General features: G+C 37.7%; 1 protein-coding gene across 9 annotated transcripts in view; it reads left to right on the plus strand.

The window, feature by feature from the left end:
* The first annotated feature begins 3,719 nt into the window (after window positions 1–3,719).
* LOC124551035 (speckle-type POZ protein-like) overlaps window positions 3,720–26,758 on the plus strand; it is a 115,122-nt gene continuing 92,083 nt past the window's right edge. For 3 of the 9 annotated variants that reach the window (XM_047125896.1, XM_047125898.1, XM_047125897.1), the window contains exons 1-2: window positions 4,219–4,454; window positions 5,551–5,708. The gene's annotated coding sequence lies outside the window, so the exon portion shown is untranslated. The other 6 variants (XM_047125891.1, XM_047125892.1, XM_047125895.1 and 3 more) reach the window with 6 other exon arrangements.

Genomic DNA, 26,758 nt, shown 5'->3' on the forward strand with positions numbered 1-26,758 from the left:
GCATCCTGTACCTTGGTTGAAATACAAAGGTAGTATCCTGTTCTTCAGTTGACCTAAGCAGATCAACTGAAGCACGGGATACAAATGTTGCTATGTATAGTCTTCATTAACACTAGTAATCTATTCTTTAGCTGACCTACATGGGTCAACCGAAATATTTTACTGTTGTAGGTTTCTTTGCTGTCGTTAGTACTACTACGACAACTTTCAGTCGATACCATTAGTACAGAAGACGAAAAAAAAATATATCCCACCTTCACTAGCATTAGTATCCTATTCTTCTGTTGCTAAAGCTAAAGTATGGGATACAAATTTTACGTATGCCGTTCTTATCGTCTTTGTTGGTACTAGTAGTATCAATTGAAGAATATGATACTGGTAGTAGCAGAAATGAGAGAAGGAACACCTGTGATATTTGTATCCCGTACTTCAGTTGATCTATATAGGTCAACTGAAGATAGCGAAGGCGAAAGAGTGACATACGCTTAATTTGTATCCCTTACCCAGTTAACTTATACAGATCAACTGAAGTTCGGGAAACAACTCATAGATGTCAATTGCAGTATTCCATGCTTACTTCTGTCCATTTCTTTCTTTCTTTTTTGCACTAGTATCCAATTTTTCAGTTGGGCTACATAGGTCAACTGAAGAATAGGGTACTAGGACTCAAAGGAGCGATATACTTAGTAGTAGTAGTAGTAGTAGTAGTAGTAATAGTAGTAATATTTACTTACCGTTATGTTCAAAGTATGAATTTATGTGATATATGTCTACTCCTTTGTTTCTCAAAATTCGTCTTTTCTATTAAATCTGTAAAATACATCGGCTTTGGTAACTTCTGACGTCATTGGTCAAAGCTGATGGGTTGTATCCCATTCATCAGTAATCCCGGAAACACGGACTAGCTAAGTAAAATGTCTAATTTTTGATGTAATTTATGATCTTTTTTTGTATGTAAGCATTTCTCAACTGTTTTTGAAACGGAGCATATTTTGGTGTAAAATTGGGTAATTTGACTATCTTGGGTGAGTAATTTAATTGATAAGCTTTGGCAACACTGGCCGTTTGTTTTCCAGGACTGACAACTGATGAACGTATGTGACTCCTGCCAATCTGCTGCAATCTAATATCTAAAGCATAACTTAATATTTGTCAAATATTAATGCATCTTATTCGGTAGTTAATCTTTGAAGCACAAAAGCTGCTAGAACTTTTAATTTTGTGTCGCTGGTTTAATTTTATGTATCAATTGTCTTTCATGATGTACGAGTGTTTCGTCTTCTGCCTTCACTTTTTCAGGTATAGACACTAGTTGTGACAGCTGACATTGAGTATACATTATATGCGTTGTATATATATGCTGGAGTGGCTTACAACGTTCAGAAACGTAGCGATTCATGTAATACTATGTGGATGGATCTTCTGAATATTTAGAATCAAGGTAAATGAACGTATACATATTTCTTATTTGTATCTAGTGACGTGAATACACCCATTATTCAAAAAGTCTCTCTATTTAAGTTACTATTTGTATTGTTAGTACTGTAGTGCTCCGCGAGTTTGTGTTCCAAGGTTCTAAGCAATTGCGAGAGAAAAAAATCAGAAGGTAATGCAATGTTTTTTACCACACAGGCTGCACTGATTGTTTCAATGCTAAAAGTGTCCGCAACTCGATATGGTTGTGATTTATATTTCACGTATCATTATTTTCATTAACAAGTACCCGGCTGCCTGTTAATTATTCATAGTTAATTGATGTATTTTGTAAATATAAACATGAGAAATTATATTTTGTGGACGCTACATGTGATATAAATGTTGTCACAGAATGCGGATTCATGATTGCACTTTCTAAAGGCGGTCACTTCCAAATGTAATACTTATTTGAAGCAAGGAATATAAAATTAAATTGTGGCTGCTATAATACAACCATAGAGTATAAATATCTCTGGAGTAAGCATTGCGTCCTGCGCATGTTGTCAACATTAAACTGGAATTGTCACGTGATCTAGGGACGACATCGATTGTTTAGCGCCAATTCGCGTCACGTCTCTTCACATAACACCAAAACATACCTTTCGAATGGAGGCATTCAAACAGGTCGTCAACGCAACGTCACGTCATTTCACGGTACGTCAAGGTTTCTCGGGAAGAAAATTTTAACGGTACCAGTCTGTTAACATCTTAAGTTAACCTATTTTCACCGCGCTTATTCTCCTTATAATAGCGGATTTTGTACCATTGTATCTTCATAATCTATATTTTATAATAGCGCTTTGTTTTAGTGACAAATTGGAGATGTTCCATGACGACTGGGATATGTTTTCCACTTTCTTACTCAACCGAGGTCGTATATCTGAAGGCGAAAAGTTATTTAGGTTTTACGATAACACAACGGCGCTGACGCCCACGATGTATATGTATAATAACATAAGTAGACGAAGCAAATTTCACTATATGACATTTTAAGCAAAAAAGTCAGCTTTAATGGAGTGAAATAAAGTTGTATATGACGTTATTAATTACGTAAGAAAAAACATAATGGATAAGTTTAACAGGCTTCATTAATTCGTTTGAAGCTTTCTTTGATGTGTATGAATGTACATATTTTCCCTAGCAAATAATTGTCGATGTTTTGAAACGTTGTCTCACTTCTCAGTAATTTACCAAACATAATTGATCAAGAACATAGGTTATAAAGTTTGCTTCGGCCATTGACAAATTTTGTCGTTTTTAGCTCCTATACTCTAACATGTTATGCATAGTAGGGATGGTGACTCAAAACCCCAATTTTGCCGTTCAGTACTGTGTTAAGCGACTTGACGAGATGTGACATGAAAGACATTGTAAATACATTCTGACGTGAAGCTTCTGTGACGTCACGCTCGTTCATTTTGCTCTTCAAAGCTAAGAGCCCAATTTATTTCAAATATCAGACGTAAACTGCTATGGTGCCTGGAAACGTCTATACTAAATCCACAGCACTTACGAAGGGAATCTGTCTTTACTAGCGATATGACAACATTCAAAATTTATAGGACAAATGTCGGACAAATCTACGGCGTCCCGAGATCACGTGACCATTGTGGCAACGTATGTTGACAACACAAAATTAATTCTGCGCTTCTGAATGCTCACTCCAGAGATATTTCTACTCTATGAATACAACGCAAAGAGTAAAAGAAAAATTACATTCAAAACACATACCGGTAGTTAACTTTGTGATCGTGTCTCATATTGCGTAATTCATTTAAACATACGTACAATTACTGTTATTAACAATTAATTATCTGCTTATACTGACAACACTTAGATAGCTACATTGTCACAGCCAATGAGATGGGTGAGAGCGACAACAATCAGAAGCAGAACAGTCACCACGAAGTGTTCCGAATGGCATCCACTTAACGACTTTTGAGGTCGGGGTAAACTTACTCTTACTGTAACTAGCCTATATAGAGCTCGTAACATACTAATTTAATAAGGTTTCCAATTAATTATGATGTCAGTATTGGCTCTTGAGCTAAAAAGTTTGGCGACTGATGAACACAGATGCAATCAAGTTCGGTGTGGTTGCGGTCGGCAACGTCCCAACTCAGAAAGGGGATTGCCAGAAGTAGCATTTGGTTTGATACTTTGGAGGAACCTGACTGAAACGATATTCGTTATAATTTATTTATGCAACAATACGCCACCATCCCGTCAATCGTAGTAGTGTACAATTGTGTTTACGTACCGGTACGTCTGTTCGTGTGTACAGTCGTGTAGTCTATGACTTGCACTATATACTGAAATCCTCGAATTGATTAGCCACATTCATGTATTGTATGTATTGCAACGATATCTTGTTTCGCTGTGTTACGACTAAACATTTAAACAATATTTAGAGAAGAACGTAGAAACGGAAGTATACTGGTGCAGGTATCGAAGGCGGGAGTGTGTTAATGTCAATATTCGGATAACGATCACAGCTTGTGCGTGCTAGTGGCATCTAGCGGCAAGTTGTTAGGTGGTTGTTTTGCTGCCCAGTGCCCGGCGTAAAAGCGGATTGTAGTGCATACTGGAGGTGTGGTTTTATGTTTTGATACAGGGAATGTAACGTTTTCATCGTGTTTGTCTTGTTGACTTGTGCACGCACATATGTATCGTGAGCATTATCAATCACTGTGTGATTTGATGTTTGCAATTACGATACTGTGACAACTGGGTACACTGTTATTGAAAGAAGTATAATAATTTAAATCTGATTTGTTTTTGCGATCATGTTTTGCGAGATTTTTAGACGTCGACATGCGCCACTGAGAGTATTATTTTAATTACTAGAAGCAGATGCTAATTAAAGAGGCAACCAGTTATTGGTACCGGTGTTTTTCTTTCTCAGCTTACGACTATTTCCGGCCAAACATTGCTCTGTTGTGTGCTACTGTGATCCAAACAACGAAAATTCTGTTAAGGTTCGTTGTTTATACGTGAGAGATATAGCTTCTCCTAAGTTTCTGTTCGGTATTTAGATACATATTACAATGTAAAAATATTTTTGCCACATATTTCTGTATAAAAATGTTTTAAAAATGTGTGACAATATACAAGGGTACTTCTATCGTATATTTATAATAAGTAAAATTGTTTGTAAAGAAAGAATTGTCATCGAATTTTGACAGTGTAATAACAGGTGGAAAGTTCTTTTGACTTTTGAGTGCAACTGTGGGCTGTGTATATTAGATCTGTCGTCGGGTAAATAATTGCCGATATAGTGAATGATAGCCCAATGAATATTAACTGCATGGGGCAGTTCTTGGTCGTCAGTAAATTGGGCAAGGTTGTGTTGGTAATGACAGAAAGTAAGAATTAAAACAGAGCAACGACTGACATTGAAGGCTACAATATTTGGCCGGGATATACGCAGCTTAGGCATTTATCGTGTACAGTTTACTTTTTTTATTGGTTGTGTAATGGTGGGGGAATGTGTGTGACAGTTGGTTTTCATTTTTATCGCAGTCTATGTTTCAGATGAACGTGAAAATATAAATAAATGGGACAGTGGAATTTTTGACTGAAATCGGAAGTGTTATGTCCAGTTCATGTAACAGTATGCTCGAACGTCACCAGGGATCACAATCATTCTGAATCATTTCTATCTACTTACACAAGCAGTACATTTGCAAGTTTGAAATTTGTTTCCCAGTCAGAAATGTTAACTTCATTTTTATTAAGTAGGCTACTTGTCCAGAGTAAACCATCATGGTTCATATTTATTTATCTAGCCCAGTGTTTGAGGTTGTAGTGAATTTCAACCCCCAGCATGTTGAAAACAATGAACATTACGTGTTGATAGTGTCATGTACTGTAATACTTCTTATGAAACTCACTTTGAAGCCAAAATTTGATATGCTAGTGTGTTTTGTGATAGATTTTTTTCTTTGCTCTAGGATTGTCTACATTTTCTTATGTTGATGAACATTTTTCCATCCACACAGTAGCAACTGTTTTCGTGTGATAGATATTTTGGACAGAGAATACAGTAATCAGACTGTCTTTTGTACTTCCCAGGTTTTCATCTGGTTGTTAAACACTTCAAGACATCAGAAGCCCTGCCATTCTGAAGTGATGCATTAGTATAATGGGCAGTGGGCATAGTGTATGAAGATTAAACTTGTTGTGCTGTTTCCAGTTTTACATTATCTGATAAGGTTGTCATCACATTGAAGGTAAGCTAAACATTGCGAAAGTTTCAGGTACAACATGTTTGAAAACATGTGGAGCATTGATTAAAATGGACTTTTTAAAGCCAGAAATTTTTTCACAAGCTAAATCTTAATAAGGCAGGGAGTAGAAATTTCCTAACTTAAGATTTGTAACACTGCAACACTTTTGTCGGTATACCAAGTTCATATACGAACACTGTCATAGGCTGCGAAGTGAAAACTATGAACATAAATGTGTTTTCAAGGATAAAATAGCTGTATAGCAACAGAAAAAAACTTTTTGAGATGGAGTCCAGCATTTACTTAGAATCTCCCAGGAAGGTTCAGAATGGCACACACACACACACACACACACACACACACACACACACACACACACACACACACACACACACAGTACTGTAGTTTAATACGAGATGCCAGCATGGGACTGTAGTGAAGTTGTTAGGTTATGGGTATCACATCCGCATCCAGCATTCTTAATGGAAATTTTTCAGATGAATATAGGAATGTATTGTTTGGCATCAATGTAGTTCAGTTGGAGTTTATGCTCACTCTCTGCTGCCCTAGACATTGATATATTAACTGAAATCGTTCTTCCAGGTATCCTCCAGATAATCATTTGGTGATTAAGGCTAGGGCCATTAACAGCAAGAACACTTCATTCAACTGCACAAAGCTTTCACGAAGCTTATACGATGAAGTTTTGCGTAGTCATTGTGACGTGAGAAAATGGGCAAGATGTGCATGTGTTTCTAACTGTATCTTTCTTTAGAATACCTGGCGTAATCTGTATCACTTCAGGCAGGGGGTTACTTTCATAGTCTTGGATGTTACTGAATTTAGCATATGTTAAAATTCTCTAGTAAGTAAGAAACGTATTTTTTTGTTTTCTCCAAAAAATTCCTGCCCAGAGATACAGGCTACCAAAGATGATGCTGCGAACACCATTTTGAAGATGCGAATTTCGGAAAAAAAAAAATTTAAAATGCTGTATCTCTAGCAGCTATAGATCTTTTGCTAGAGGTTTTTTTTAATTTTTTATTTAATTTTTTTTTATTTGAAATATAATTGCTTCGTGATTACAATGGTATCCTCCATTTGGACATATGTCAGTTCTTTTACTGCACCTTTTAATTTTTTTATAATTTACAGAACCTTTTTTTTTTTTCCAAAAATGCCTATCCAGTAAAGTTAGATTTTTCTTTTTCTGTTGATTAGTACCATGTAGTACTATATTCTGTGTAAAGGAGAGCTGCCACTTTTAAGTTGACAGGTTTTATTTTTAAAAAATCATTTTGTTTAACTTTTAATGGTAATGTATGTCTTCACTTAAGTTGTTTCTTACTAATTTCTTCGTTACAATATTCGATTTCGGATCAAGAGAGGCATCCGATCCCATTGTCGGCTTTGACCCGGACATAAGAGTGTTGGGGTGTGCGTGACGTCATGACGGCACAGAGTTTAGTTTGAGTGCGTTGTGTTTGTAGATATATTGTCTTGTTCCAGTTGGTGGCGTCCTCTGGTGGTCTGTGTATGGTCTGCATCGTGTGGTGTACTGGGTTCATTTTGGTATCAGTGCTTGAAGTGTCCATTTATCGGTCGTGATTGTTAGAGAAGAATGGAAATTGGTTGCAGTGAGTTAAGAATTAAATTTATGCTATTGAGATGTCATTTGATGTTATTGTTTGCTGTTTGTCGTGCGGTAAGTTGTTTAATTCAATTTGTGGCTTCTTTTGTTAGGTATGGATATGACTGCTAAGTTTCCTAGTGCACGTCTGTGGGCTGAAATAGGGGATGACATGTTGTCTGTCAGAAAGTTTCTGCAACTTTCTGGCTTATGGCGGAGATAGTGAAATACGGCATATACGAGTAGAATATGCAGTTGGCAAGAGTTTGGGCGCCTCGGACCAGGGACTGTTGGAGAGATTTTTTATTTTTTTATTTTTATTTTTTATTTATTTATTTGTTTATTTACTTATTTATTTTTTTGTGGGGGGTTCGTGTGTGTGTGTGTGTGTGTGTGTGTGTGTGTGTGTGACACGTTCGGTGGGGTTTCTATGTGTTGTTAGGTTGGTGTTATTTACTGCATGTGTTAGTGGTTGTTTTGGTATCGGCACTTTTGGTTGATTTATGCGTCTTAGTGGAAGTACTCAATCTCAATTTTTTTGGTATCGTCATTTGTATTTGAGCTATATAGGTCAAGGGAAGTGTTAGATTCCAAAGTGTCATCGTAGCTATGTGTTGATATCGTGAGCTGTTGTTGACCTATATAGGTCAAGAGAAGTGTCTGATTCAAATTTTCGTTTTAGTTGCGGTGTGATTATAATTTTTGAAGTAGTTGGCTTTTATTTTGTGGTATCAGCAATTGTGGTTGCGTTATGTAGGTGAAAGTAAGTGAAGTGTCCTGTTGATATTGTAGGTGTAGTGGAATTTTGTGGTGTTTTCATGTCTTCGTTGATAATATCTTCGGAGGGAGATGTGTTTGTTGGCTTTATATGTACTTTTGTGTTTGTTATGTTTATATAATGACGTCATAGGCGCCATGTTGAGAATGGTTGTTTCCGCCATACTGGTGACGTCATGGGTCAAACCAGACGGGTGGAATCGGACACTTTTGTAATCCCTTTATTTCTATTGTCTTTGTTGCAGTTATTTCTTATCACTTTCATTGTTGCAGATATCTCTTACACTTTGTTGAAATCTCTTTGTCGTGGTTGTTCATTGCAGGTTTCTATTGTAGTTGTTCAGTGGTAATTTTTTTACTGAAGAGGCTTCTAAGAAATCTGAGACCATCCCGTAAGTTCTGTGTTTTCGTGAGGAATTTGCCAGGTGACACAGTTGCAGTGTGTTTTGTGAAAAGGACTGTTTGAAATGCCTTTTAACTGGGCCACAGGAGAGTGAAGTGTGCTGACTATTTGCATATCGATAAAAGAGTGATGTATAAGACAAAACAGACTTTGTTCAGGTTGGGAATAAGTGTTCTCATTTGAAGACTGTTTCAAAGTGAAGATGTTTCCATTGACGACCTTCCGTGTTCTAAATGTCTTTGGGTCAGTCCAAATGAAGTGGTCCAATAAAAATTAAGTTTGTTGCTTGACCATTTTTAAATATTTTAATTTTTTATATGTGATTACCCTCTAATTGATGTGTGTGTGTGATGGACAGTGGTGGCTTGCAGAGGTTGAAAGAATAAGTTTGGAAAACAACGATGTTTTTGTGCATTTTTACCAACCTGCTGGCCCAAGATCATCATTCAAGAAATCTACTAGTGACAAAGTTTGGATGCCAATGAAAAATGTTTTAAGGAAACTTTCAGTGCTTGAACTTACCACAGCAACTGGGAGGTCTTATAGAATATCACAGAAGCTGTCTGAAGAAATAAGTGTTCTGAACATTAACCACCAGGCTTAGGGACAGTTGCATCTCGAAGGATGTAAATTGAAAATATTTAAGTATATCAGAATAATACAAATGTTAATTTTGGTGATGTTTCCACTTCTTGTATATAATTCAGTACCTTACTTCAATAATAATTGATCATATCCCACCAATATCACACATGACTAGGCAACAGCCATAAGATCAGTTGTAGTCTCAAATTTCCAAAATTAATAAATTAAGGAAACATATGTAAGTGTTCTTGCACTATATGAGGCTAGTAGTGTATGATATCTAACTATAGAAAGAAATAGACCCTCATAAATCACTCCTTGTTCGTGATTTTTGGGCCTAAAAAGTCGATTTTTGAAAATTTGGATAACAAACTTTGGAGGTCACTGTGACTGGTTATTTTTGAATTTAGGGTATTTTGTGTAATAGACAATGTTGTAGAGGGCACTTTTCTAAAGACAATCATGTCAATTGAAGTGTTGTAACTTAGCCCAGTGCCGAGATTTTTGTTACGTCTCCAGACTGAAAAATCGTCTCGCATACAAATAAAAATAACCGCCATCCAGTAAAGGTGCAAGATAAATTATTTTAAAAATTATTTTAAAAAAAACTGTTTTGAACTTCTCAAGTATAGGGCAATCACATATAAAAAAATCAAAATATTTAAAAATGGTCAAGTGACCATCACGGGACCACTTCATGTGGATTGACTCCTTGACAGAATAACAATGATAGCATCTGAACAAAGTGAAGCCTCCCATTGTGCAGATGATACAGACATCAATAGAGAGAGAATTAAATACCCTGAATCAGTCAACTACAGAGGTTGGTGTTAGACCTGTTAAGAAACCACGGTCATCTGGTCTATGCTGAAAAAGAAAGCACAGAGAAATTGCTAAAACTATTGATGAGTATGATACAGCAAAACTGATCACACTCTTCAAAGTAGAAATTTCATCTTCAGAAGAAAATGAACCAAGGCACTCTTGCACTTCTTGCCAGGAATTTTTCACAAACATCAATTCAGCTGTGGAAAAATGTGAGGTCTGTAAAAGGAGTCTGTGGAAGACCAGATCCCTATTATTGTCATCCTGTAGCAGCAGCTCAAGTTCAAATAGTGCAGTCATTTTATCTGGAAGATAAATGGGACTTTTTGTCAGAGTGCCAACAAAAACCATTGAAGGTAAAAAAGTTGCGAACGTAAAGAGGTACATGACTTGCAGTATTAAAGAAACCTTTTGCAGTTTATAAGAGCAATAATACAACTTCACATATTGGAAGATAAAAGTTCTATGCACTATGACCTAAGTGAGTAGCTCCTCCCCCCCCCCCCCTCCACCCCCCCCTGCAGCGATGTCTGTTTATATGTGTACTGCGCAAATTTTGAACTTTGTGTGGTAACTGTGAAGAAGTTAGCGGAGCACATGACGTGATACTTTTGTTGGGCATGTGAAGTCATTAGTAGCCTGTTACATAAAGTGAGAGACTTGTTTGTTTCAGGAATGTGGTGACTGCCCTAGAATGGGAGGACTGTCTTTACAGACCTTTGGCCTGGAAGACATAGCGGGTAACTCTGCAGAAATTACATATGCAGGTTGGGAGGAAAATAAACTAATTAAGAAAACTGTTGCCTTTGACAGTTTCATTGAATATGGTAAATGGTCAGTGAAAGCTGTAACACACAAGAATCTGAAGAAGTTGCATTCACTGTTATTTTTCTCAGAACCAGTCTGTCATTCTTCATTGAGAAATATAAGGGTATCATTAGAATAATGACCAGGTTTCAATTTTTACAGGAGTGACATATTTTCAAAACAAGACCACAAGTGTTACAGTTATAAGTGATGATGCACGACACGGCTCAACACATGCTTTGCTAGCAATGTGCAAAATTCTTCAATTGCAAACAGGGGCAGGGAAGATCACCATTATATCTGATGGTGCTCCTAGTCATTACCAGCTGTTTGAATTGAGCAAGTCGCTTGTATCAATTGACTGGGTACATAGTACTACTGGTCACGTGAAGGGGCCTTGTGATGGTGTAGGTTGCCTGCTGAAGCACCAGGTACAAAACAATATTTCCAGACCAAATACAGCTGCAATTCAGAATGCTGAAGATTTTACAAGAGTCGTGAAATCTTACACAACCACAGCCCTCATTCTTTTGTCCAAAGAGAAAATCGATGAATTCCGTGAGCAGAAAAAGAATGGTCCTTACTGCGAAAGAAATTCGGAAGACACATTTTTGGATTCAAAGTGATGGGCAAACTCAAATTGCACACACTTTAAAGAGCAAGAAAGAAGAAACTGTGTTTGTTCGGCCAACATGTCAGAAACAGCAGGATGATATTCAGATTCATAACCTGAGAAGGGGGATATTTGTGGCATGTGTGTATGACTGTTACTGGTGGATTGCAGAGATTATAGACCCCAGTTATGAGTTAAACAAAACTGTAGTGAACTTAATGCTATCACATGGACCAGCTGCAGGATATACCGCATTTACTCGAATCTAAGCCGCACCCGAAAAATGATACCCGAAATAAAGGAAAAAAAAATTTTCCCTTATCTAAGCCACACCTGAAATTTGAGACTCGAAATTCAAGGGGAGAGAAAAGTTTTAGACCACACCTCCAAATCGAAACAAAGCTGGTCCATTATAACACGAGACACAATTTAGGTCTAATGGTTGTAGATACAGCTACAGTAGTTTGGTTAGAGTTGTTAGCTTAACAGTTAAGCTTTACCAAGTAGTCATTGCTATGTGTCAGGCACTCCATCTGTATTTATATGGGTACCCTTCCTTTTTCATGTGCTTCATCTGGTTTGAATCAATTGCTTGTTTTGCTTTGATCTGATAAGTGACGTTCTCTTTATTATAGGTGTTTACGTCACTCTAAGCTCAAAATGCATTATTGTACTGTGTCATGCATTGTTTGTAGAATTCTGATAATGAGTGTTTATTACCTGTCGCCACTCACGGCATGACTTGTTTTTGTGCATGCTACCGCATCTTACAATTTTTTAAAAAAAAGGAGAGAATTGTCTCATAAGCAAAACAATGGCAAGAGACTGCTATTTGTTGTTACTTACACTGCTGCTTTCTTTGAAAATGATCAACAAGAGCCAAATAATAAACTACACATGGTAGATGTTCTGAATGAGAGTTAAGCGAAAATTTTTCTCCGTTTGAAAATCTTTGCAGATGCCTTTTTAGTGCATTACATTCTGCACAGAAATTAGTCATCTTAGATTTAAAAATCTAGTCAGTTGCCGTGCTTCAATTCTGACTGTATCACTATTCATCATATGAATAATATGAATATAAACGTGACATGATATGTATATTCTTCCGCGTTTGCTGTTGTCTCACTGTAGTTTTGTAGTTTATTAGGCAGACAAGATTTAAATGAGATAGCAGCGAACACGAAAGAATACATGGCATAATGTTTACATTCTTCTACCTTTTCTTCTAATTTATTTACTGACACAGATGTTTTGGTGCCAGTTTTTATCTTTGTGCCTGCAAAGCATGCCTGTGTAGTGCTACATATATTCGACGGCAAAAGTTTGTTGTGGCGGCACGTACCAACAATTTCTGCTTGCTTTACACTCGATTCTAAGCTGCAGGCGGTTTTTTGGATTACAAGAACCGGAAAAAAGTGCGGCTTAGACTCGAGTAAATACGGTAGGTTTACAGCTGAAAGACAATACCACCATTAGTGCTCACTTCCTGTTCAAACTGTTTTGAAGATTGTAAGTGCTCCAGTTCCTCTTGGTTCAACTGGAAGGCATCACTCTATATCAAAGGAAGATACTTAAGCAGTAGAACACACTTTTAGTTCATTGACTGGCTATTTTCAGTATAAAACAGAGTGCACAGAAGTTGTATAAATTGAAAGCATTAAGTCCTTCGACTTTTTACATACATTTTGGAACCATTTAAAATGCTTGAAAAATGAGTCTGTTACTCATCTTTCAAAACTAAAATTATGTTAAGTAAGGCTTGGTCTTTATTTTTATGAGAGTGTTATGTGATGATAAAACATGTTTTATGTATGGCAAAAATTTCAATCGTTTATAAAACCTGTTCAACCGCAAAGCGGAAGCTGTTGTTCTCAGGGAATGTATAACTATATGGTACTGATCAACAGGAAAAAAAAATCAAAATTTTATGGTTTGTCATTTTAAAAAAAATCATAAATTATAAAAAATTCAGAATGCTATAATAAAAGAACTTTAGCAGATAAGCTCAAATGGAGGATTTCTTTGTAATCACAAAGCAATTAACTTTCAAATAAACAAAAACCAACAAAATATTTAGAACTGTTCCAAAGATACAGCATTTTAAAATTTTCCCCAATATTCGCATCTTCAAAATGGTATGTGCAGTGTCATCTTTGGAGGGCTGTTTCTCGAAGCAGAAATTTTTTGGAGAAAACAAAAAAATGTTTGTTCCTTACTTAGTCCTTCATTTTAACATAACGCTAAATTCAATAACACCCGAGACTATGAAGGTAAGATTTTTTCCCAGCCTGCCTGAAGTGATATAGATTATGCCACCTAGTGATGTTCAAACTAGAGGCTAATTGTTACATGAGAGCATAGTTTGTAATGTAGCCATCACACTTTCTGCTCTTGCCCCCTAAAATCCCTGTGCAACTGCAACTAAATTGAGGTTACATCTTGATTGGGTATAGTAATATTTGTATGCGAGTCATTAGCTATAGTTCATCAGTAGTAAACCTACACTCTGCCTAATATTCTCTCCCTGGCTACTTCAAACTAGCTGTTGACACAAATCTGCTTTTCTCTGTCACATCAAATTGACTAAATTACACAATGATAGATATTCTATGTTACGAGATTAGCCTTTATCACACATTGTTAAATTTATTATACTTAGGTTTTCATTGCCAACACAAAGCATATTGTATGTCTCACCACATAGCAGGCAACCGTTCAGAACCATTTTCAGTGACACATGTAAAGTCACACAATAGAGTTGAGACACCAGTTATGACCATCTTAAGGACAATTTAAGGTTTGTTATAGGAAAAAAGTTTACAAATTTCTTCAAAAAATAATATCTGTTGTTTCAAGGTATGTATATTACTTTTGGCCACATTTGAATATCTATAGCCAGTCATTTCCCAGCTTTTGGCCACTGCATAGTATAATAAATTTAATGTAACAGTATTATGAAAAGGAAAGTTGCTACCATAAAGTGGAGATGCTGAGTCGCGCCAGTAAGGCCTTTGTCACACACACACACACACACACACACACACACACACACACACACACACACACAGAGAGAGAGAGAGAGAGAGAGAGAGAGAGAGACTACTGCAGTCTCAGGCAACTGAAGCCACAGTGCAGTTGTGTGTGTGTGTGTGTGTGTGTGTGTGTGTGTGGGGGGGGGGGGGGGGGGGGTGTCTGTTTTTGATGAAGGCCTTACTGGCCGAAAACTTCATTTGTGACTCTTTTTGCTGTGCCTATCTGAAACCCAACATGTCCGCTGTACGGTGAGCAGCAACTGTCATTTCCATAATTTTGCATTAAATTATTATATTTTCATAATTTGTATTGCACATTTTACTGTGTTACAAGGATGAGATGCTCAGGCAAGACTATTAGTTATGTTTATTTTGATATACCAGAAATATTTTACATAAACAAACCAAATCTGTGTTATAGATGTTTTGCATAAATTTTTAAACTTGGCCGAAGCAGGACACAAATATGTCTTTACTTAAGACCACGAGTGTACTCATAACAAGAAACCAAGACTGAATGTGGATGTGTTCATGGCCATAGCAGTTTAATGGTATGTTTTTGGTTTGTTGCCATATTTAACTTGTAACAAATGGAACTAGGATACTTACCCTTGCTTCACAACTCATTACAAGTCTTCTGGTGTTTCATTTAAATATGTAGAACGTGAAAAACTGAGTATGGGTTGTTTAAAGAAAGACTCTACGAAACTCAAATTCTTCAACACAGACCTTCCCACAAAATTATGATTCCAAGCAAAGAAATGCTTCCATATCTAATTCAGAGGCACTTTTCATATTGTTTATAATAAGCTGTTGTAAGATTGGCTGGCATTCAAAAGAAGCTTAAAAATTCACTAATTACATCAAAGTATGGTAGTGGCCAAAATGGAACCTTGTCCCTGATATCACCAAAATATTGATCCCCATATTCTTTTCATCAGGATTAGAAGAAATTTTTCAGGAGTCAGGTAACTAATTTATTATTATGAGTGACTGTCCTTTATATCAAAGAATTAAACCATTTTGAGAAACTTACTGGTGCACAAAATAAGTTGGTTGGAACGTGTGCAGACAGTACAGTAGGGGAGGCGTCAGTGGTAGTAGTGGGAGGGGCTCTGTTGTGAACAACCAGAATGCTGTAAGGGAGGAGCAGTTTGCTAGCTTGTAATGACTGATTTTAGGGGTCTCATAAATTACCTTTTGTACAGTTGTGTTCTTGTAACATATGACGTATGATTATTCTTACAAAATGCTTAAAGGTCTATGAATTCCTAATGGACAAAACTGCTGATGTCATCGGTCCCTAGACGTACATACTACTTAAACTAACTTATGCTAAGAACAGCACACACACCCGTGCCTGAGGGAGGACTCAAACCTCCGGTGGAAGGGGCCACGCAATCCGTGACGTGGTGCCCCAAGCTGCATTATTCTTACAATCTGGACAGTATATACACATAACAACTAATGTGGGATGTACATAATTATTTATAAAATACATTACATTTTTACAATAGGTAATGTTACCCAATACATAGTAATTTGCAATACCAGTGTCTAGAAAGTATGGTTTTATGAATTGACATTATCTGTGATTGATTTACACGATTGGTGTGATACAGCAATTGGATACAGTACTATTCACTTTCTCTTAATATGGTATGTCTAAAAGCAAAGATGATGTGACTTATCAAACGAAAGTGCTGGCAGGTCGATAGACACACAAACAAACACAAACATACACACAAAATTCAAGCTTTTGCAACAAACTGTTGCCTCATCAGGAAAGAGGGAAGGAGAGGGAAAGACGAAAGGATATGAGTTTTAAGGGAGAGGGTAAGGAGTCATTCCAATCCCGGGAGCGGAAAGACTTACCTTAGGGGGAACAAAGGACGGGTATACACCCGCGCGCACACACACACATATCCATCCACACATATACAGACACAAGCAGACATATTTAAAGACCAATATATTTAAATATGTCTGCTTGAGTCTGTATATGTGTGGATGGATGTGTGTGTGTGTGTGTGTGCGCGCGAGTGTATACCCGTCCTTTGTTCCTCCTAAGGTAAGTCTTTCCGCTCCCGGGATTGGAATGACTCCTTACCCTCTCCCTCAAAACCCACTTCCTTTCGTCTTTCCCTCTCCTTCCCTCTTTCCTGATGAGGCAACAGTTTGTTGCGAAAGCTTGAATTTCATGTTTATGTTTTTGTTTGTTTGTGTGTCTATCGACCTGCCAGCACTTTCGTTCGGTAAGTCACATCATCTGTGTTTTTAGATATATTTTTCCCACGTGGAATGTTTCCCTCTATTTTATATGAATCTTGTGTAACTTGTAAGCTTGAGCAAGCAGGACACTGGATTCAACATTGCGTTCACAATGTCTACTACAGTGCTGCGGTGCACCGCATTGTTTCCTATGAGGTTGGCAGCAAGTGGCAACAATCCATACTAGCCCAAAGTCATCAGACTTCCACCAATTCCTCTTCTCCCAGAAAAGTACTGGATTATGTAGAGGATTGTACAGTGTCTCAAAGTGATGTGGCTGATGGGGTAGTAGAATCTGTGCTGATGGGGTGGTAGAATCTGTAGAAATTGAATAACTGATTATTCATATGATTTTGAAATGCGTCCTTGTTGGTTTTTGAACACACTCTGTATGTTGATTTCTGAATGAATCAGAAGTTGATTTTTGAATGCATGCATAGTGTACATGATGTCTATCAGGGTAATCCTCGTCGCATCTAGAAATAGACTTTTCTGCAGGCAAAAGGGGACCGGGCTATATGAGCTGCGCGGAGTAAAGCCGAACGAGTGAACGCCAATCCCTGTCTGATTATGTTGTTTATTGGGTTTGCAAATGATCAGCATTGTTATAATTACTAGGGAAATCCATAGATTCAGAGTGGAAATAAACCATTAACAGGAATAACAGGTAAGAAAGATTATGCATTGTCTTCTCTGTGTATCCAAGTAAATGAAATTTTGTCAGAAAATCTTTGGACAGATCGCTACACTAGTAAGGACCAGTTGTACAGTCCCAGGGGTTTTCTTCCCTGAGTTTCGTTTTCTAAAGTGCCGGGAAATTCTTCGCCCGTGTATAAAAACATAACCATTAAAAGGATTGATAAGTTTTACAGTTCCGAGGGAATATATACTGTCACTTAATAACACGGAAAAATTGTGTTTTCATCCGGGAGAATATGTATTTTTAACCGGAAAATCCGGGAATTTTTTTTCTTTGTTCACGTATACACCCTGAATTTAGTTTAAGATTACCTTATTGATTGACATAAATGTAAGCTCACCAGACAGAAAGTTAGTCACCTGTAGAATCATTACAGGCGTCATTTAATACTGTGTAATTCCACCCCTGGACTTGGTAATTGCCTGGATTCAGTTAGGGAAGTGAGTCAACAAGGTTACGCAGGCTTGTCATGTCCAGGTTTAAGCCTTTCGTTCTGGATTTGATCATGCAATTCCATCAAATTGCTGGGATGCTGATGTCAGCGTTTCACCTGCTGTTCCAATGTGTGCTGTTCCAATGCGTGCTGGTCCATGTTCGTGATCACCTCGGTGATTAGAAAAGTATCCTTAAAATATTACAGACCCACTTGGGGCTTCCATCTGACGTGGCACTCAGGATGAAATGCATCATTTGGCCTTCAGTGCACTCAGTGACACGCGTCTTTTGAAATGTGATTTGTCAGACCTCATTATGTTCCACCAGTCAGTTACTGATCATGTTTGATGATTTCTAACCCACTGAAGGCACAAAGCTTTATTCACCTGTGTGAGCAATGGCTTCCTGCATGGTGAAGGCCTCCAAATGTTAATTGTCTGCAGTTCCCGTGTAATGTTCCCTCGCTAACAAGTTGGAATTGATCTTCATTCACTGCTTGTAGTAATTCCTTTCAGGTTTGGAAGTTATTGTGATTCACAAGCCGTGAAATGCATCTGTGATTCATCTCGGGATCTCTTTTTGTGCAAAATTCTGACTTTTTTTGTGGTAACGTGAGTTACACCAGTGCTTGTAGACATGTTGAATCCCTTTTGCCACTCTGCCATGTCCTTACATTTACCCATGTTTATGTACAGTGTCCATTTGAAACACAAGTGGCTCACTGATCACTACTTCCTTATGCCGCGTAGAGGCAGAGTGCGTGGTTGAGCACACGATTCAATTGTTGCACTATCTGTAGAGGCTTAATAATTCATCTGTGCATGCACGCTGAGGTGACATTTTAATTTTTTGTCCAGTGAGCTTAATAAGGATTGTTCTGCCATAAACTAAGTAATTCAGAAGTAGAAGCGACAGCACCCCAAATAGCAGAAGTGTTGTCGTCAAAAGCCACACACGAAGAGAGAGAGAGAGAGAGAGAGAGAGAGAGAGAGAGAGAGAGAGAGAGAGAGGACTTTCTAGCTTTTGGGATAAATCCTTTAACGAGCTACGATACAAAGTGTGTGCACGAATTCTCTCTCTCCCTCTCTCCCCCTCTCTCTCTCTCCGGTCCTACATTGTGCCGGATGGAGACACGGACTCACAATGTCAGGATTATTACATTGCAGTTTTTTATTGTGAGTGGTCCCCTTTACTCCTAAATTATTTATCGACATTTTTAAATGTTCTGTTGCCTGCTAGCCAAAGTGCACATTTTATGAAAAAGTAATTTTCCTGTGCAGGACTGTCAGTACTTATTTAATAAACACTTCATTTAATTGGCAGTTAGCTAATTTCCTGCCCTTGAGCATTATCAGATGGCACAACAGAAAAAAAAACCTTCTCAACAGTTTGCAGTCTACAAAACAGTGTGGAAACATCAAAATAAATGCAAAATATAATGGCGTGCCATATTCCTATAAGGTGCTTAAGTATCATATAATCACTTATGTAATGTTCATTCAACACACTTATCAATTTAGTCGTTGCACCAGCATGAAGATCACATTACAGTAGGTCAGATATTTGTTTATTCATCCCTTGAATCTAGATCTGCTCAGTGTGCAAGGAATATTAAAGTATCCCTACAAGACTATACACATTACTTGAACTTTTACTCACACAAGTTTCCACCAAGAAGTAATGTTATACAGTATTTTATTAATTTGTAATTTTTAAAAGTACAATCTTAATTTGTGCTGCAGTTTTTTTCTCTAGGTTCTCTGTTACTGTATAGAATCAGTGTTTGAAGAAATGGTTTGCCAGTTACTCATACCAGATACAGAAATTCTCCCTGTAGATTAAAACTGAAGAAACTGCAAAAAGGTGGGAATTTAAGGAGATGGGACCTGGATAAACTGAAAGAACCAGAGGTTGTACAGAGTTTCAGGGAGAGCATAAGGGAACAATTGACAGGAATGGGGAGAGAGATACAGTAGAAGAAGAATGGGTAGCTTTGAGGGATGAAGTAGTAAAGGCAGCAGAGGATCAAGTAGGTAAAAAGACGAGGGCTAGTAGAAATCCTTGGGCAACAGAAAAAAAATTGAATTTAATTGATGAAAGGCGAAAATATAAAATTGCAGTAAATGAAACAGGCAAAAAGGAATACAAACGTCTCAAAAATGAGATCGAGAGGAAGTGCAAAGTGGGTAAGCAGGGATGGCTGGAGGACAAATGTAAGGATGTAGAGGCTTGTCTCACTAGGGGTAAGATAGATACTGCCTACAGGAAAATTAAGGAGACCTTTGGAGAAAAGAGAACCACTTGTATGAACATCAAGAGCTCAGATGGAAACCCAGTTCTAAGCAAAGAAGGGAAAGCAGAAAGGTGGAAAGAGTATATAGAGGATCTATACAAGGGCGATGTACTTGAGGACAATATTATGGAAATGGGAGAGGATGTAGATGAAGATGAAATGGGAGATATGATACTGCGTGAAGAGTTTGACAGAGCACTGAAAGACCTGAGTCAAAATCGCCGGCCGCGGTGGTCTAGCGGTTAAAGGCGCTGCAGTCTGGAACCGCGTGACCGCTACGGTCGCAGGTTCGAATCCTGCCTCGGGCATGGATGTGTGTGATGTCCGTAGGTTAGTTAGGTTTAATTAGTTCTTAGTTCTAGGCGACTGATGACCTCAGAAGTTAAGTCGCATAGTGCTCAGAGCCATTTTTGAACCTGAGTCAAAACAAGGCCCCCGGAGTAGACAACATTCCATTGGAACTACTGACGGCCTTGGGAGAGCCAGTCCTGTCAAAACTCTACCATCTGGTGAGCAAGATGTATGAAACAGGCGAAATACCCTCAGACTTTAAGAAGAATATAATAATTCCAATCCCAAAGAAAGCAGGTGTTGACAGATGTGAAAATTACCGAACAATCAGTTTAATAAGCCACAGCTGCAAAATACTAACGCTAATTCTTTACAGACGAATGGAAAAACTAGTAGAAGCCAACCTCGGGGAAGATCAGTTTGTATTCCGTAGAAACATTGGAACACGTGAGGCAATACTGACCTTACACCTTATCTTAGAAGCTAGATTAAGGAAAGGCAAACCTACGTTTCTAGCATTTGTAGACTTAGAGAAAGCTTTTGACAATGTTGACTGGAATACTCTCTTTCAAATTCTAAAGGTGGCAGGGGTAAAATACAGGAAGCGAAAGGCTATTTACAATTTGTACAGAAACCAGATGGCAGTTATAAGAGTCGAGGGACATGAAAGGGAAGCAGTGGTTGGGAATGGAGTAAGACAGGGTTGTAGCCTCTCCCCGATGTTATTCAATCTGTATATTAAGCAAGCAGTAAAGGAAACATAACAAAAATTCGGAGTAGGTATTAAAATCCATGGAGAAGAAATAAAAACTTTGAGGTTCACCAATGACATTGTAATTCTGTCAGAGACAGCAAAGGACTTGGAAGAGCAGTTGAACAGAATGGACAGTGTTTTGAAAGGAGGATATAAGATGAACATCAACAAAAACAAAACGAAGATAATGGAATGTAGTCGAATTAAGTCGGGTGATGCTGAGGGAATTAGACTAGGAAATGAGACAATTAAAGTAGTAAAGGAGTTTTGCTAGTTGGGGAGCAAAATAACTGATGATGGTCGAAGTAGAGAGGATATAAAATGTAGACTGGCAATGGCAGGGAAAGCGTTTCTGAAGAAGAGAAATTTGTTAACATCAAGTATAGATTTAAGTGTCAGGAAGTCATTTCTGAAAGTATTTGTATGGAGTGTAGCCATGTATGGAAGTGAAACATGGACGATAAATAGTTTGGACAAGAAGAGAATAGAAGCTTCCGAAATGTGGTGCTACAGAAGAATGCTGAAGATTAGATGGGTAGATCACATAACTAATGTGAAAGTATTGAATAGGATTGGGGAGAAGATAAGTTTGTGGCACAACTTGACCAGAAGAAGGGATCGGTTGGCAGGACATGTTCTGAGGCATCAAGGGATCACCAATTTAGTATTGGAGGGCAGCATGGAGGGTAAAAATCGTAGAGGGAGACCAAGAGATGAATACACTAAGCAGATTCAGAAGGAGGTAGGTTGCAGTAGGTACTGGGAGATGAAGAAGCTTGCACAGGATAGAGTAGCATGGAGAGCTGCATCAAACCAGTCTCAGGACTGAAGACCACAACAACAACAACTCCATTCATCAGGAATATGTGACATTACCACAAGCTTTAAAAAATAGGGTGTGAATTTCAACAGATTGACTTGCAGAAGCATTTCTGTGAGATATTGTTCAACAGTGCCCAAGAAGGCAAAATTAGGCAATTGCCAGTGAAATAACGTGTATGTGAAACAGTCTCATTCTGGAAAATGAATTTGACCTCATTTAGAAAAAAATTATTTTAGTTGACAGCTTAAAATTAGACCATTAATATAGTTGACTTACTAAGGTTTTAAGCTCCCATTGTCTTATTTTTCATGTTTGCAAACTAAACTTCGTTTCCAGAAAATTGGCGCCTTGTGCTAAAATACAAAATTTTTCTCGTATTCATCGATTCAATCCAAACATGTTTTAACACCTTTGTAGCACATTCTATGGTTCTCATTATTTGTTTCTTAACCCTCATTAAATTAGGTTGTGCAACCTGTACTGCTGTTCTGTATTTTAGGGTTTTGACAGGATTATTTTTTGATATTGTGTGTTTTGTTGGCTTCAATTAGGCACACTGTTCTCATTTCTTCTTTTGTCACTTCACTCTAACCTCGTAGTGCAGATGTTAAAACAAAGGATACACAATGTGACAAAAATGTTAGATGCCATCAAAGCCATAAAATTCATTGGGAAAATCTGTACAGTTGAACCTTAAATTATTGCAAGTTAAGAAATAAACGAGACCCACAGAAGATGAGATGTATGTGTTGAAACATTTAAGGGTCATAAAGATAAGAAGAAAGAACCATTGTAGTTGACATCTGCTTCCATACTACCTAAACGATGCCAGAAGTCCTCACATTGTATATGGGTTGCAGCAAGAATGTCTGCTTAAATGCACGTTTGTGCACTGTAATTCATCTAATCTTGTCATTGCAGTTCATTTGGGAGCAATACGTGGGGACCTGTAGCATATTAGTTTTTTCATTTGATAGTGGTTCTTGGAATTTATAAGCAGCCTTTCCTAGAATAGTTGATGTCTGTCTCAAACATTTGCCAGTTAAGAATTCTCAGGATTTCTGCAACGCTCACTCGTGCGTTAAATGGTGAAACTGAAGCAAGTTTATCGAGGGAGTGTGGTGTATCCGAAGAAAAAGAGTGGGTGAAAGAAGAGAATAAACTTGGAAAATGTATAAATCAGTTGAAAGTGATGTGGGAATGGACACAAAAGGACTAAACTGGGAAATGACTGAGCTTGACGAATGCCTTTATGGGTGGCTCCTAATAAAGGAAAGTGAAGGTGTCCCACTTTTCAGGCCAATTAATTAAAGCTTGAGCTTAAAGAAATCACTTTGCTTTACATGGCAACAAAGATTTATAGCTTCAGGTGGTTGTTTTTCAAGATGGAAATGTCTCCATGGAATTCACCAAACGACCGTTGTGACAGTGAATCTGCTTCAGTTTCTTAAACTTCCACACAAGTAATGATAAATGAAAATTTAAATGATCCTAAAGTATAAATTTATTTACATTGAATTAACAGTCGCAGGTTCTTAAACATCAGTTATGGATAAGCTTAATCTGATCGTTAGCTGTGTAATTGTGATGAAAAGGCACTTTATTATTGCTTGCTTCCAACTAGAATTCCTAGTGCAAGAAAATCAAATTTTAAAATACTTAGTATTTGAAAGCCAAAAAATGGAAAATCCAGATTGGAATATAACAATATTATGAAAAGAATCATTGCTACTGACCATGTAGCGGAGATGCCGAGTCGCAGATAAGCACAACAAAGAGACTGTCTGAAAATGAGCTTTTGGTCAAAAAGAAAAACACACACACACACACACACACACACACACACACACACACGGCCAGTCTCTCGCCACTGAAGCCGCTGGTGTCAACAGCCAGTTTTTGTAGTAATAATAATAATAATAATAATAATAATAATAATAATATTATTATTTGAAAGTGTGTTGATTATATGAGTGTTATTCCATCTGTTACTGAAGTTTAAAAATGTGTTTAAAGTGCTGCTTATGGCTAATATATCTCAACTGAGAGGAAAGAGAAGTTGTTACTGCTGTTCGCCACCCTGCCCCCCATATTCCCCAACTCACCATTAATTTATAAGGATGACACTATCTTTTCTCCCCATACCTGGAATTCTCTGGAACCCACCCCCTCCCACCTCCCCTCTAGTTTGAGTGGCTGCCCCGATATAAATCGGGTCGCCATAACCTGAAACCTCTTAGCCCGAGATGTTTCAAGCATATAAACCTGTCGTCATTACAATTTACTTACGGTCATTCGAAGAATGCTTGGATGACGTGTGACATTTTCACCAATTCGTTCCAAGAATAGTTTGTTGTGTCAGTGAGAAAGCACCTACAATCACTTAAGCAGAGAGAAGCGGCTCTACTAATCCTCGATCATTGTCCAGATCATTCACGTGCTAAATGTGTTGCAGTGAGAAGATGGAATAATAAAAACTTTGTTTTTTTTCCAAAATACACCATGACATAAATTCATTTGCTGGACCAGGGCATCATGTGACCATTTAAGGCTCATTATTGCTGTGAACTGCTCACTTAAGCAGTGAATTTGGATGAGAAAATGGAAATACATCTTTGCAATCTCAGTATTCATGGCATGGAAAAGTATCAGTCTGACTGCTATTAGAAATTGCTGGAACAAGTGCCTCATTGAAGAAACTGCAAGAAAATGTGACAGATTTCACCAGCAGTGACATCCAATCACCATGTGATGTTCTGCTGTGCAATATTTGTGTAGAAGACTTGAACTGTTGAGTAGTCGTCATCAATGAAGAACAGATTTTGGAGATCGTAGATGACAAGGACATTATTGATTCTCTTCCCAATGACAGTAGTAGAACAGTTGAGGATGAGGATGATGCAGCTGAAGAAGGAAGTATAGATGATGATCCCAGTACATGTGAATATTGGATAATATAAATAAAGTGATTACATGGATGGAGTGACAAAGTGAACCAAACCAAATTGAGTTGTTGCACCGGATGAGCGTAAAACAATGCCCAATAATCTGCTTGAAATGTCCTGTCAGAGAAGGCTAACTGCATAGTCCATATCATTTTAGGCAGGAATTTTCATTTTCTCAAAAAAAAATTTCTGCTCCGAGATACAGCCCTCCAAAGATGGCACTGCGGATATCATTTTCAAGATGCGAATTTTGGAAAAAAATTTCAAAATGCTGTATCTCTGGAACAGTTCTAGATATTAGGTTGTTTTTTTTTATTTTTTTTTTTTTATTTTAAAGATAATTGCTTTGTGATTTCAAAGAAATCCTTCCTTTGGACTTATCTGCCAAAGCCCTTTTACTATAGCATTCTGAACTTTTTATAATTTATGAAAAAACTGCAATCCATAAAATTTTGATTTTTCTTTTTTTTCTGTTGATTAGTACCATATAGTTTTACATTCCCTGAAAACGAGAGCTTCCACTTTTAGGTTGAACAGGTTTTATAAACAATTGAAATTTTTGCCATACATGAATCATGTTTTATCATCACATAACAGGCTCATAAAAATCAAGACCTAGCCTTATTTAACATGATTTTAGTTTTGAATGATGAGTAAGGGACTCATTTTTCATGCATTTTAAATGATTCCAAAATGTATGTGAAAGGTCAAAAGACTTAATGCTTTCAATTTATACAACTTCTGTGCTCTCTGTTTTATACTAAAATTAGCCAGTCAGTATCTTCCTTTGATAGAGCGATGCCTTCCTTTTGAACGAAGAGGAACTGGAGCACTTACACTGTTCAAAACATTTTGAACAGGAAGTGAGTACTGATGGTGTTGTTGCTGTCCTTCAGCTGGAAACCTATAACCTGCAGCTGGTCCATGCAGTAGCATAAAGTTTACTACAGTTTTGCTTAACTCATAACTGGTGTCCATAATCTCTGCAATCCACCAGTCACAGTCATACACACACGCCACAAATACCCCCTTTTCAGATTGTGAATCTGAATATTATCCTGCTGTTTCTGAGGTGTTGCTCTTTAAAGTGTGTGCAGTATGAGTTTGCCCATCACTTTGAGTCCAAAAATGTGTCTTCCGAATTTCTTTCACAGTAAGGACCATTCTTTTTTCTGCTCACGGAATCCATCGATTTCCTCTTTGGACAAAAGAATGAGGGCTGTGGTTGTGTAAGATTTCACGACTCTTGTAAAATCTTCAGCATTCTGAATTGCAGCTGTATTTGGTCTGGAAATATTGTTTTGTAGCGTGGTGCTTCAGCAGGCAACCTACACCATCACAAGGCCCCTTCCCGTGACCATTAGTGCTATGTTCCCATTCAGTTCGCACAAGTGACTTACTTAATTCAAACAGCTGGTAATGACTAGGAGCACCATCAGATATAATGATGATCTTCTCTGCCCCTGTTTGCAGTTGAAGAATTTTGCACATTGCTCGCAAAGCATGTGCTGAGTCATGTCCTGTGTCATCACTTACAGTTGCAACACTTGTGGTCTTGTTTTGAAAATATGTCACACTTGTAAAAATTGAAACCATGTTATTACTCTAATGATATCCTTGTACTTCTTGTGGGAATATTACCAACCAGTTCTCGGCAAAATTACAGTGAAGGGCCAAACATAGTTCTTCAGCCTGTACACACCCTTCCACTTTTGCAATGTGTTGTGGCAATTTCTTCAGATGCTGGTGTTCTACTGCTTTCATTGACCATTCACCAAGTTTATCAGTGAAACTGTTGAAGGCAACAGTTTTCTTAATTAGTTTATTTTCCTCCCATGTCGCATACGTAATTTCTGCGGAGTTGTCTGA

The sequence above is a fragment of the Schistocerca americana genome, chromosome 9, assembly GCF_021461395.2.
Source record: "Schistocerca americana isolate TAMUIC-IGC-003095 chromosome 9, iqSchAmer2.1, whole genome shotgun sequence".
In the NCBI taxonomy this organism is placed as follows: Eukaryota; Metazoa; Arthropoda; class Insecta; order Orthoptera; family Acrididae; genus Schistocerca; species Schistocerca americana.